The following is a 13,085-nucleotide window of genomic DNA, read 5'->3' on the forward strand; positions in this document are numbered from 1 at the left end:
AAATGCCGTAGACCTGTGGCTTAAACAATAGAATTCTATTGTCTCACAACTCTGAAGACAGAAATACAAGATCAAGGTACTAGTACAGTTGGTGTCTGGTAAGTCCTCTCTGCTTGAGTTGCAGACATCCACCTTCTCTCTGTGTCCTTCTCACATGGTGGAGAGACGGAGAGAGATCTCTAGCGTCTCTTGCTTTTCTCATAAGGGCACTGGTTCTATATTATTAGGGCCTTCCCCTTATGACCTCATTTAACCTTTATCACTTCCTCACAGGCCCTATTTCCAAATACTGGGGATTAGGGCTTCACCTCTAAGAATAGTAAATTACATTAGTAGTGAGGCATGGAAAATACAAGTTCCTCGAGAGATGTTTCAGAGGTAGAATCTATAGGGTTTGCCAATATCATGGAGGGTGTGATGAAGAGGGAAGGATTCGGTATAGATGAGAGAATCTGGTGAGACTTGGTATTCATCTTATCTTCATTCACCTGTATTGCTGTGGTATGGTTAATTAAGGCAAGCATGTTTATGCATATCAGAATTTCTCCATTTTCCATTTTATAAAGCTGAGACTGCGCCCCAATTTTTCTGACTCTTATTTTTATTTCCTGACTCAATTTTCTTTACTATAAAAGTTTTTTCCAAAACCTTGGCTTGCTTGGCTGGTTCCTGTGCCCCAAAAAGTCCTTAGTCATCTCTCCTGGAAGGTTACATGCTGTTCCTCAGCTGCCTATCTCAGTTCAGAAACTATTGTGATTTGATTATCCCCTGTCTAATTTTCTTTTAAATTGTTGCTGTGTGAACACCCACTGCTTACATTGCATTTGTGTTTCTTGGTCTTTGCTTGTATCACCTCTGGCCTTACTAAACCATCTGGTCATTCAACTATCTGGCTGCTCCTATAAGAGCAAGCTTACTGCCACCATTAGTTTCTTTCCAACATGATTCCTGCCCTCCCACCCTCAGCTTTCTCCCAACAAAAGACATCTTGTTCTGTCTTTTCCCCCAAACTTTTCGGAGTGATAGATGTTTCTAACTCAGGCAGCTAGGTAAATGAAGAATCAATTTAGACAACCAATCCTTCCCTCTTTTTTCCCTGTTGAGTTCATTGCCTCAGCAATTTTTTTTCAATGCTTCTGCATCATCCTCAATATTGTGTCTATCAAAAGCAGTGTAATTTTTATAACCTTCAAATCCATGTTGTTTATCGATATAAAACAGTTTCTTCCAAATATGAAAAGCCCAAACTCAATGTTTTGCCCTATCGGGTTCTCCATTTGACTGATCCTGGTGGGCCAGTAATTGCAAAGTTGAACCTTGTTGAGCAAAAGGCAGAAATCTGCCCACTCCCCAGGTGAGCAAAGTGGTCGAGAACACAGGGGAGGGACCCATCTCCCTCCACACAGCTCATGATCAGCCCCTTCTATCTCTCACTGTGTGCTCAGGGCCTTTCCTGGAAGTACTTTTGTTTTTAAGTATCATTTTAAAGCTTTAGAGAAGTAAGAATTTTCTCCACAGAAAGTTATGGAGCCTTCCTTTAGAATTTTGATTGGTTATGCTCCCATGAGATAGCCTAAAGATAATATGAAAAGTTGTGATTTGTAAAATGATGTCTTCATATATGAAAATATGTAAACACACTCAACATACTGTACATCATCCAAATAGTTTTGATTTGGGGAGTTTCAAAATTATATAATTCTATATGTGCATTTACTATACTTAATTTGGAAAATAATTTGGATTTTAATACATATATTAAACTATTTGAATATGAATTTTGTGTATCTTAAGAAGCAGAAAGTGAAAATCTCTTTTGGAAGGATAAAATTCTGGAGGGGAGAAAAACAATATTTTACAGAAGGGTAGATTGAATTACATGCCAAAAATACTCAGAGAGAACAAGTTCAGTTGTTTCAAATATATCAAATATCATGATGTAATTTTCAAATTTGAATGCTATTAACATTAGCTTCTCAATTTTTATGTGGCTTGTTAATATTAGTGAGCAGTGCCAAATGGCTCCTAAAACCAACTTATTCTTATCCATTTACATTGTGCTTTACAAAATCTGTGAGGTTATTCCACTCCAATATTCTTAGACATATTTATATTCAAGAAATATTTATATTCAACATTTTTGAATGTGATATTGAATATCAGATTGACTGTATTTTGTTATGGAGGAAAGTACATAGTACAAAATATTCCATTTATAAGCATGATTAGAAAAGACTCTTTATATTTTTATTTTACAAAAATAATGGAAAATCATGACCTCAGATTGCATATCTTGACTGGAGACTGCCTAAGGTAAGTGTACTTCTAGTAAATTGGCAATTTCCAAGGTGGTTACTTCATGTTTCTTATTCATAAAATTTAGCAGGGCCTATTAAGACTTTGGTACTGGGGTTGACAAGAAGTTTTTTCCTCTTAGACTCTTCTACACCCAGTTTTGTATTACCTGTCACTATGAGGCTTTAGAAGCTTAAGCTGATGTGTAGTCCTTGAAAAATCAAAATAGTCTTTACATTACAAAATGATGTGCCATAGACTTCCTTTAAATGGCAAGCTTTTTTTATATGGCTCCACCTCCAGCTGCATCAGGATCTGGTCTGCCTTTGAGGGGACAATACTTGCGAGTGCTCTTTTCTCATTCATCTCTCAGAGGTCATCATCACAAATCAGAACAGAGAAGCTCCAAACGTCCTCTGATGTTCCCTCCATACACAGAGCAGCATTGTTCGAAGAGCCAGGAGTTTTCATATTAGACTGTGTCTTTACACGGTCGGCTGACCCACAGAAGTCCCTAGAATCTGGAGCAAGATGAGTCTGTCCCTATTCACAGAAAAAGTGATGGAAACTCAGCCCTTGACCAACTCCAAATCCTAAGACCTCCCGGATTCTTGCATCCAATCGTTGAATAAGTAGAATCTTCTCAGTCCTACCCTATATCTCAGAATCCATCTCCTTTCCTCCATCCTCCCCACCACCATCCTAGTTCAGGTCACTATTGTCTTTTGTCTTTATCACTGCTTTTACCTTGGCCTTTAGTTTCACCTCCCGGAAGTCTATTGTCTATATTTCAGTGTTGTTATTAATTAATAATAAAAAGCAAATACTTCCAGTGCTTCCTTTGGTCACCAGGAGAAAGTCAAAATTCCTCAACATGGTATAATTTTTACCCCTCTCTACGTAAAACGCTTTCATGCTTTCAGCTTCTTTGTATTTCTTTGTATTGTTACTTGATCCTACACCTTTGCATATGCTGCCCTTGACCTCGAATGCTGATCTCTGCTTTCTCTCTGCCTCCTCCATTGCCTTTCTTTTCTCCCCTCTGACAAACCATCTTGCCTGCTTAGTGGAACTCATCAATTAGATATAAACCTTGATATTATATACTCTGGAAATCTTCTCTGACTCCCAAAACTGAGTTAGGTACCATGCTTATATATTCCCATAAGACATACCACTCTGTGTGTAATGGCTTATTTACTTGTTACCTTCCCAACTAGACCATCAGTTCCCTGAAGACAAGCACCATGTGTTGTTCCTAACTGCATCCTCAGCACCTATGATTTTGCCTGGCACATAATAAGTATTTGTTTTATATTTGTTAAATGACTATTGCCTTGTGCCCACTTACCCCTTACTCTTGATTTTGTTTCTGTATTTCATTGGCTGTTGGATATTTGGGCTTCTCTCCTGCATGCTACTCATTGACTCTGACACCCAGTCTGGCTATTCTTATTTTGGTCTTGGCAGTTATTCTATCTTGGATGTCTTTTACACCAGCCCCCTGGCCCTCTCTGTTTTGACTGCTTTGGAAGGCTACCCTCACTGTGACACTATCTGCCCAGCTGATGTCCTTTGTGAGCCTGCGTCTGAATGGGGAGTGGGTGGATAAAGATTACATATTTTGTCCCTAATTATCTGTTATTACAGTATCACTATGCAAAGGTAAGGAACTTTGGCTTTCTTTTAGACAGCTAGGGAACTACTCTGGAGCCTGAATTCATCAAAATACAGTCACATTTTCTTTATTGGGTGACTATGAGGCGGGTATCTGCTAAAATAGCCTGGTCTCTGCTCCTCTCAGTCCATTCATTGTGAGCATCAGGTCTCTAATTAGCTGCTTACACTAAAATCTTAGCTTTCTCTTTTCTTTATCTGAGTCTGCTTTCTGCAAGTTTTAGCAAGATTCAGGGAGAAACACCTCAACAGCCTCTATCTTCTTTAATCCTATTTCCAAGTTTTAACACAAAGGATAGAGAAACAATGTTCCCCCAATCCTTTCCAAACCTCCAAGATTTTCCTCCAAAGAAAACAAGAGACTAAATTATTCTCTTGGTTCTCATTTCTCCTCTTGTCTGCCTCTGGTTCTGTTGGTGTGCTTTACTCTCGTCAAGAGTGATTTTATTTATCTTTTCATACTCGTATACCTGTTGGCCATTTGTATGTCTTCTTAGGAGAAATGTCTATTCAAGTTTTTTGCCCATTTTTTTAGTTTAAATGCATTTTATTTTTAGACAACCTACACAATATGTTTTTTTTTTAAAACACAAGGCCTCTACTCCAAATAAATAAAAATCAAAATAAAAGAAGAGCTCAAGGTAACATCAATCTCAATTGTCCTAGTCCTGGTGTGTGGATGAAAAGCAGCAGCCAGTTATGATTGTGACAGGTGATAGACCCAAATTGCCAAATTTGTTAACATTTTTCCATGTCTAAACCAGTCTTTAGCATATATGGGGTCATGTCATCCTCATGGTAGTCCAGCAAAGCAAGCATGCCATCAGGATTCATGTTTGCACCAATAAAGAGCCAGTAGTTTTTTGGGGTTTTTTAAAGATTTTTATTGGGGAATTGGGGGAAGGGGAACAGGCAAGTTGCTGTCCTTTTGTTCTTCAGTCTAGTTGTGGAGGGCGTTGCTTCACTGGCCCGAGTTGGCACCATCATTGCCTCTTCCCGGGTGAGACAGATCAGTCACCGGCTTCTGGACGGCTGCTCATGGCGACTGCTGGCCGCTCACGCTGGCTGCTGGCTACACACGGTAGCCCATGGCAACCCACCTGCCATTGCCAGTGGCTCACAGCAGCCCAGCTCCAGGTTGAGCTGTTGCTCAGCATCTTAGCTGTAGAGGGCAGTGTCACTGGCCCTCATATGTGGGATCTGAACCAGGGCCCTCTGGCATCCCAAGCTAGCTCTTAACCAACGTGCCACTCGGCCGGCCCAAGAGCCAGTAGATTTTGAAATTAGCAAGGATGTGCTTGATTTGTTCTGCAGCCCCTGTCATAGAAGGTTTTACTTTTTCTGGTCTCTGTTCTTCAAGCTTCCCTTTGATTGGTTTCATGTAATCTTTGATGTATGAGGTGTGATCAAACAATACAGTGAATGTTTAAATAAAAAATTTTATTACAGTAAAAGACACATTGCCATTAATCCCCCTCAAAATACTCCCCTTGCTTCGAACACACTCATCCCATCATTCTTGCCACTTTCTGAAGCAGTTCTGGAAGTCCTCTTTCCTGAGTGTCTTCAGTTGCACTGTTGTGGCTGTCTCAATGTCCTGAATCATTTTGACTTTGGGAGAAGAGCCAGAAGTTGTACGGTGCCAGAGCTGGTGAACAAAGTGGATGAGGACACAATGTAATGGTTTTATTTGACAAAATTGCCGTAATTTTAAAGAGTGCCATAATCATCCTCCAGCATGACAGCACTCCGTGTCACACATTGGTTCTGGTAGGACAATTTCTGTCAAATAAAAACACTACATTGTGTCCTCCTCCACCTTATTCACCGGACATGGTACCGTGCGACTTCTGGCTCTTCCCCAAAGTCAAAATGACCATGAAAGGTAAACATTTTGAATCAATCAGAACATCGAGACAGCCACGACAAGTGCAACTAAAGACATGAAAGAGGACTTGCAGAACTGCTTCAGAAAGTGGCAAGAACGATGGGATTAGTGTGCTTGAAGTGAGGGGGAGTATTTTGAGGGAGATTAATAGCAACGTGTCTTTTACTGTAGTAATTTTTTTTATTTAAATTTGCCGTATTTTGTGATCACACCTTGTACTTCTTGTAGGCTTCTTTTGTGATGCTGGTTTCCTGAAAATGATGGTTCATGACAATATCAACACCAGCGACTACTGTGCTTTCGGTATTGAGCCCTGAGGGCCTTCAGCAGAGGCATTTCCACCAATGAGCAAGTCATCAATGCTACCCTCTGTCCTACTGACCACCTTCCCCTCCACCTCCAGGCACAGCCCATCTGTGATCTCCCTGATCTTGTAGATGTTGGAGAACATCTCCTCACGGCTGATGAGGTTGGGGTAGATGGTGAGGATGGTGGCTGGAAGGAGACCAAGGAGGTGCTGGCTTAGTAGATGCCTGGAGCTTGGAGCCAGGAGCTAGTATGATGCAGCTGGAGCAGTGGGGCATGGGGGGTGGAGGTGGAGGGCGCAGAAAGAGCCCTTTGCCTGCTTTAAAATCAGATGATTTGGGTGGTTGTTTTTTGTTTTGTTTTGCTTTTTACTATTGAGTTGAAGAAGTTCCCTATATATATTGGATGTTAACCCCTTATCATATATATGGTTGCAATTATTTTCTCCCATTATATAGGTTGCCTTTTCACTCTGTTAATTGTTTCCTCTGCTGTGTAGAAGCTTTTTAGTTTGATCTAGTTCCAGTTGTCTATTTTTGCTTTTGTTATCTGTGATTTTGGTGTCATATCCCAGAAATCATTGCCAAGATTGATCTCATGAAGTTTGCCCCCGTTTTCTCCTAAGAGTTTTCAGTTTCAGGTATTACATTTAAGTCTTTTATCTATTTTGATTTTTGTGAATCCTCAAAACATAAAACGTAGAAAAGCCATATGATCCAGCAATCCCATTTCTGGATATTTATCCAAAATAATTTATATCACGATCTTGAAGAGATATTTGCACCCCCATGTTCACTGCAGTATTATTCACAATAGCCAAGAGGTAGGACCAACCTACAAGTCCATTGTTGGGTGAATGGATAAAAAAAATGTGGCATATGCATACAGTGGAATGTTATTCAGCCTTAAAAGATGAAGTGCTTTCACATGCAACAACATGGATGAAACTTGAGGGCATTATGCTAAGTGAAATAAGCCAGCCACAGAAAGTAAAAATATGCATGATGCCACTTAAACAATGTGTCTAAAATAGCCAGACTCCTAGAAACAAAGTAGCATGGTCGTTGCCAGGAGCTGGGAGGCAGGGGAAATGGGGAGTTGCTATTCAATGGGTGTAAAGTTTCAGTTATACATGATGAATAAATGCTAGAGATCAGCTGTGCAGCATTATGCCTATAATTAACAATTCTGTGTTAATTATAATATTTAACACATAAAAATTGGTTCAGAGGGTAAAACTCGTTTTAAGTGTTCGTACCATGATTAAAAAAAAAAGTGATGTTAACTGCTTCTTGTTGAGACAGGTACTCCTAGCAATTTAAAGCATTTTATAACCTTCTACAAACTCCTGCTTAAGAGACTTTGAATGATTTTTCCTACTGAAAACTAAATAGCTCACATAGCCATGATCTTATAATAGCATCACCTCTGTATACCCTTTAGAGAGATCCCCAAATATATATATTTTTAATTCATGGGAGGTCCTCATTTATTTGTGACACAAATTGATGTTTTCTTGGTGGTCAGGAACAGAGCATGGGTTTTCAGTTCTAAATATGTAATGAGCGAGCTTACTAGTATCTGCCAGAGCCCTGTAGAAGAAAACTTCCTAGATAGCCCTCAAATGAAAATTTTGATTTTGATTTTTAGAGGCAATGAAATAGACTTTCATATGATTTTGTATCTAAGAATATCTAAGCAATACTGTGTGCATTAATCCAAAGTAAACTCAGTTAACTTTTTCATAACATTGTTTCACTGGTCTGCAAAGGAATGGAAATGACTTTGCTTGACCAAAGCAGCCTTGCGGTTAGCAAGAAAAAACAATGACCAGAGATCTAGAGCAGTGCTGTCCAATGGGAATAATGTGACCCACATATGTAAAGTTTCTAGTAGTCATATTAAAAAAGTAAAAATAAACAGGTGAAATTAATTTTAATAATATGTTTTCTTTAACTCAATATATCCAAAATGTTATCATTTCAACATGTAATCAATTAGATATTATAAATGACAGCCTTTCTTTTTGGTACCAAATCTTTGAAATTCTGTGTGTATTTCACACTTAGAGTGCATCTCAATTCTGACTAGCCATATTTCAAGTGATCAAAAGCCACATGCGGCTACCGGCTACTACATTGGGCAACACAAATCTACAGCCTGAAGACAGTGGCTGTCTCAGGTATCATCAGGGTGCCTGTAATATGAAAACTGAGGATCAGATGCCCCCTACGATGTCCCTTACCATGACACTCATAATGTCTTCCAGATTTAAATGCAAACTCTGGGAAAAATTAAGGTTGGCATTTTTAACATGGGTGAGAATAAGCTTTTTTTCACTTCATAGCATGGTACTCTAATGTATAGATTATGTTTAGGTATGAATGAATTAGAAATTTGTGTTGCTTGTGCTTTCAAGTTTGTGATCTGGTTCCCTACTTGTTACCCTTTTCTCACAGAATAGTTTAGATGATTAAATGGGAAATGTATGTAAAGACAATGGTACAATGTACAACCCTTGGAAGGAGTTCAACACCTTCCCCTTTCCTCAGTTCAAATCCAAAGAGGCCAAGGCCATAGGTTTTATCCCTTTTAGGATCAATAAACTTTCACAGATGGATGTCTGAAGATTTCAGCATGTGTTCACTGCAGTCATCAAGTGAGAAGGTATAAATGAATAAGAGCCACTTATTTTCACTAAAGGATGACTAAGTTAAATCATATGATATTCTGAGATTCTATTATATCCATCTCATCTATGAAGACCAGCATTTAGAATTGGAAGCATACGGATACTAAGAAGTGTGTTAAGTATAGGTAGATACACTGGTTTATTCATTCATAAATAAACTAAACAAAAATGCTGAAAACATGTATTTAGAGCAAACTGTTTCAATTATTTTAAAAGTAAGAAAATCACCCTAAGCACAGGAAACATCCAAGATTGTATTCTTTTTCTTTTTACTTTTCTTTTTTTTTTCTTTTTTTTACTATTTTTTGAGACATGTATTGATTCTGTTGTTATTTAGCTCAAGCTTGAATGGAATTCTGCCATTTGTTAGCAGTGTTCATGCCTAACCAGTAAGAAAATGACAGAGTCTGAGGCTAAGAAGTAGGTTCATGTTGTTGATGTTAACCATAAACGTAAGAAGCTTAATGGAAGAATGCAATTATCCATGATTATCACAGAAATATGCCATGGAGATATCGTATAAAGAAGAGGATGAGGATTTTGGAGGAAAGATGCATATTTTTCTTTGTGTAATATTGTATGGCAATGAAATACAGGTAACTATTGCCTGAAGACAGTTAGCCTTATAGTTAAGACATTGGTATAATTATTATAACAAAGACTCAAAATAGCAGTGGTAGAAACAACATAAAAATTTGTTTCTCTCTCACAGAATTATTTAAGTGTAAGCAGCCCAGAGAGACATGATGGCCCCTCAGTGTGAAAAATCTGTATCCTCCTAGCTTATGGCCAGTGCCACACTTAGACCAGGGCAAGATTGACCCTTGCCCTTGGCCCTGTCTCTAGCCTTCCTTGAGATATGTGCTTTCTCCACAAACCAGACGTCTTCAGGATTAAAGTGTGCCTACCTGGAGCCTCTGTCTTCTCCCCGACAGTCTAGACCATGTGCTAAGTATTCAGGATCTAGAAGGCCCTACTCAAATGACCCCAAAGAGATGTTTCCATCCTTCTCTCCCAGGGGATTCTATGTTGCTTGTCTGTACTCCCCTAGGCTCAAGGCAAGAGGTGGCTAAGTGACAGTTATTTGTGGGAACTTAGACATGTGATCTGGGATACATATACATTCCATGAGATCCTTTATAGTGCATCATAGAACAATAGGTGGGTAGGAATATTCATAGACCAGGGTTAGGTGGTTATCTATTCCTGACCTCACCATGTTCTGTCTGGCACATAACTCAAAGGAGTTCAAAGATTTTACACTTGAATCCAGGATACAAGGTCATTTAGGTGGATGTATAATTTTTAAATATTTATGTCTATGGTATTTGATCCTCCATTTGAATGCTAATCCCAGCCCCTGCAAATGTTAGTGGTGAGCCTGTTTGTGGTTTTGTAATCCCCTGCATAGAATTGATGCTGCTTCATGGACAAAAATTGCTGGTTCAGCTCCACCCATTACATCTGTATTTCATCCAGCAGGTAGAGGAAAAGCAGAGGGGAGGAGACAGGTCTTCCTTAAGGGTACAATCTGGGGGCGGCAGGGGGGAAACAGAAAAACAAAAAAACACATTGTTTCTGCTCATATCCCATTAGTCAGAACTTATAAACATTTTTACCGGATATTCCACATTATCAGTTAAAAGTCCTGTGACTGGGAAAGAAGAGGAGAATGGATATTGGAGAAAGCTAGCAGCCTAACACATCCTTTCCCTTTCCAAATGTATTAATCCCAAAGCCCCATGCAGTTACAGAATCATCTTCAAAGTCCAGGGTTGTGGAGCTATATATGTGGTCATCGCCAGTAGGTTAATATAGCTCGTTATGGTCCAGGGATCTGACAACTAAATAAAAGCTACTTGTCTTTTCCCCCACACCCAAACTCAATAAAAATGGTAAAGGATGAATAGGACATCCACAGTAAAAATGCTCAGTCCAAACAGGGAAGGATGGGAAACCCTGAGACAGTCACTGATCTTCAGCAATCATCAAGTCTTGCTGAGGAAGACATTACAAAACCTGCCTGCCTTGAAGCTTGGTTCGTCCTTGGCTAGTTCATTTAGAAACCTCTGGTTCTGTTCTCTGAAGAAATTCTTTCTCCATTGTGCTCAGTAGCCCCTGGCTTTGCCCTCTGGGACATTCTTCCTTGCCATTATTCTCCACAGTAACTTGAGGTGAATGTTGGAGCATATGTTGCTCTTGGGAGATGGATTTGGGGGTTGCTTTATAGGTTGAGCTGACCCAGAATTTTTCATGCTAGTTGTGTGATTTCTTTAGAAATATATTTTCCTCAAAATTTAGTAGGCTTATAGTCTATGGGCTTCAAGCTTGTTTCATAAATAAGTAGCCAAAGATACTCTTTCACCAGACACCTTATATCTGAGGACCATGTCTTTTATTAACTGACTAGTGCCTCTGCCTATTCTCCCCAGGTTATTAATGGCCTCACTGAAGCCATTCAAAACAATTGCATTGATTGAGAAGGCTACAACACTAATATGATCATTGCTCGTGGGCTGGACTCACTAACTTATGGGGAGATGCTTGAGAGGCGTGGGGCACAGTTTTAGGTCCTGCTGAGTCTTCATCTTTAGAGCCGCTTCTTAGGCCTGTTTCAGTTATACATACAGTGTAATTAACTTTTCAATGGCATGCAATTCTAAATTACTGACTCTTTGTCCATTTAGATGGAATGCTACATGAAGAGAAAAACTTCCTTAAATGTTTTATTCCCTTCAATCTATGTTCACAAATGTTCAGGTTCTAGCCTGAGTCCCTCTTTTTTGTAGGTCTTTGCTAAAATCCTCAAAAGGCAGCATTCTAAGTTTTTTTCAACAAGTCATAGAGTCACAGGGCATGTTCATATATGTTCTGCCTCCCAAGGCTTCAGAGGTAAGTTTTTGTCAATGTATTTCCAAAAAAATACCAGGAGTCATGGACCTTCCAGCTTCTCATCTCTGTCCCTTGCACCTTCTGCTCAACTCTTAAGCCAGTGCCACATATATTAGATTCTGTTATGGCAACCCCAATTCTAGTATCAAATTCTAAATTAATTAGGCTTTAGATACAGTTGTTGTTATAGAACTCAAAAGCAATATCATTTAAACAAGATACCTTATTTCTATCTCCCATAGCAGCCCAGGTAAATGCAGTTCAGGGCAGGGCAGGAAGCTCTGTGACCTTGTCCTCTCTGTAGTTCAAGATGACTTGTTCAGCTCTACTCATCAGACTCATGTTATAGCCACTGTGAAGGGGGAACTAAAAAAGAGAAGGCACGTTTGTTCCTCTTAAAAGCACGATTCAGGAGGGTTTCATCTCTGATGCTCACATCACATTAGCCATAACTTAATCATATGACCACAGTTCACTGCAAAGAAGGCTAGAAATGAAGCCTTTATCTGGGCAGCCATCAGCCTAGCAAGAAATGTTGGTACAATGGAAAAAAGGAGTGAATGACTATCAGGAAAACACTGGTAGCATCTGCCAGAGTGAGCAATTGTAGGTATAGATGGGGAAGAGTAAGAAGGGAGCATTGCTATTTGTCTGCTTTACAGACATTGGTGAAGTTCATAGTCACTGAATAACTATCCCCTCCTTTTCCTCCTTAGGGACTGAGCAGCCCAGGCTGAATTTAAATGGTACTTATGGACTCCAAAGTGGCAGAGCAGTTGTGGAGAATTTCTGTTTTGTTTGGCAGAGATAGTTGGCCTACAGGGGAAGGTCAGCATGTATTTCTTGGTCTTGAAGATTTTATAACATTTTCTTAGACCACAAAATGAATAGGACAACAGTGAACAGGATATTGGAAATTATAAAAGCCAAAAGAGTGTCTCTCAAATAAGCACTTACTTTTTAATCGTCCTTTCTAGACTTGCTTTCTAGAAATACCTCTCTTCTTGTCTGCTTTGTGCATTGGTCTTACGCTGAATCCACACATGGAAAGAACAAAGTATCTAAATCCAGATTCAAATCTCCTTGACTACAGTCAAAACGATCGTGGTAATTTTCCTCTGGGCATGTACTACTAGACCTAACAAGGGCGTACATTAGCAGTTTCAACTATTCTTCACACGGTATCAGGTTTTTCATGTTGTGGATTCAATGGTGGTGTTCAAACACTGGAGCTTATTAATTTCACTAAGAATAAAACCAGGCCTGACTGCTGATTCAATTTTAATACCAAGTAGTGGAAAGTACACAGTGCACAATCCTTGGGTCAGACAGACT

The 13,085-nt window shown here is 39.4% G+C and overlaps 1 pseudogene; it reads right to left on the bottom strand.

Moving 5' to 3' along the window:
• Positions 1 to 4,710: 4,710 nt before the first annotated feature.
• On the bottom strand, positions 4,711 to 6,335 carry LOC109387688 (translationally-controlled tumor protein-like; annotated as a pseudogene).
• Between the last annotated feature and the right edge of the window lie 6,750 nt (positions 6,336 to 13,085).

The sequence above is a fragment of the Hipposideros armiger genome, unplaced genomic scaffold (genome assembly GCF_001890085.2).
Source record: "Hipposideros armiger isolate ML-2016 unplaced genomic scaffold, ASM189008v1 scaffold_166, whole genome shotgun sequence".
NCBI classification, from domain to species: Eukaryota; Metazoa; Chordata; class Mammalia; order Chiroptera; family Hipposideridae; genus Hipposideros; species Hipposideros armiger.